Here is a 1,656-nt window from a genome sequence, read left to right as displayed (position 1 = left end):
ACTACCTAACCTCAGAACCTACTATATACATCTACAGTAGTCAAAACAGCCTAGTACTGGTGCAACGACAGATACATTGACCAATGGAACAGAATCGAGAACCCAGATTTAAATCCATCCACCTACGGTCACCTGATCTTCAACAAGGGCCCAAAGTCCATCAGATGGGGAAAAGACAGTCTTTTTAACAAATGGTGCTGGCAAAACTGGATATTCATCTGCAAAAAAATGAAATAGGACCCATACCTTACACCATACACAAAAACTAATTCAAAATGGATCAAAGACATAAATGTAAAATCAAAAACTATAAAGTTCATAGAAGAAAAAATAGGATCAATGCTAGAGGCCTAATGCACGGCATTAATAGGATACAAACCATAGCCATCAACACACAAACCCCAGAAGATAGGCTAGATAACTGGGATCTTCTAAAAATCAAACACCTATGCTCTTCAGAAGACCTCACCAAAGAGTAAAAGGAGAACCTACAGACTGGGAAAAAATTTTTGGACATTACAAGTCAGACAAAGGTCTAATCTCCATAATTACAAGAAAATCCAACCCCTCTGCAACAAAAAGACATAATCCTATTAAAAAATGGGCAAAGGAAATGAACAGACACTTCACCAAAGATGACATTCAAGCGGCCAACAGATACATGAGGAAATGCTTCCGATCACTAGCCATTAGAGAAATGCAAATTAAAACCACAGTGAGATACCCCGGCATTACTGGCAGAAATCAAAAACACTGGAAATAACAAATGTTGGAGGGTCTGCAGGGAGATCGGAACTCTTATGCACTGCTGGTGGGAATGGAAAATGATACAACCATTTTGGAAAATGATATGGCGCTTCTTTAGAAAGCTAGAGATAGACATACCATACAATCCAGCAATCCCACTCCTAGGAATATATCCTAGAGAAATAAGAGCCGTCACACAAATAGACATATGCACAGCCATGTTCATTGCAGCATTGTTCACTATAGCAGAAAGATGGAAACAAGCTAGATGCCCATCAACAGATGAATGGATAAACCAACTATGTTATATACACACAATGGGGTACTATGCAACGAGAAAGAACAATGATCAATCTGTGAAGCATCTCATAACATTGATGAAACTGGACGACATGATGCTGAGTGAAATAAGTCAATCACAAAAGGACAAATATTGTATGAGACCTCTATTCTAAAAACCCATGGAAAAGTTCACACACAAAAATTAACAATCTTTGTTGGTTACAAGGGATGGGAAGGGTTGGGCGGGGGAATACTAAATAGGCAATAGGTAAGTGGTATCTTGGGTGAATTGTGAGACAGTACATAGTACTGGGGTAACCAGCACAACTTGTACAAGGGAAGGTCATGGAAGCTCCATAGACACATCCAAACTCCCTGAAGGACTGAATTGCTGGGTGGAGGACTGTGAGGACCATGGTCTTGGGGAACATCTAGCTCAACTGGCATCACACCGTTTATGAAGACAATTTTCTACATTCTACCTTGGTGAGTAACATCTGCACTCTTAAAAGCCTGTGGGCAGCTATCTAAGATACTCCACTGGTCTCATCCCTTCGGGAGCAAGGGAGAATGAAGAGGACAGGATACAAGGAAAAGATTAGTCTGAAGGACTAATGGACCACAGCT

At 40.4% G+C, this 1,656-nt stretch overlaps 1 protein-coding gene across 7 annotated transcripts in view; it reads left to right on the top strand.

The window, feature by feature from the left end:
- SLC35A5 (solute carrier family 35 member A5) overlaps positions 1–1,656 on the top strand; it is a 48,494-nt gene that overhangs the window by 10,784 nt on the left and 36,054 nt on the right. The window lies entirely within an intron of this gene.

This window comes from Trichechus manatus, unplaced genomic scaffold, assembly GCF_000243295.1.
Source record: "Trichechus manatus latirostris isolate Lorelei unplaced genomic scaffold, TriManLat1.0 scaffold00026, whole genome shotgun sequence".
In the NCBI taxonomy this organism is placed as follows: domain Eukaryota; kingdom Metazoa; phylum Chordata; class Mammalia; order Sirenia; family Trichechidae; genus Trichechus; species Trichechus manatus.
The sequence above is the reverse complement of the archived record's forward strand: the minus strand, read 5'-3'. Positions and strand labels throughout refer to the sequence as shown.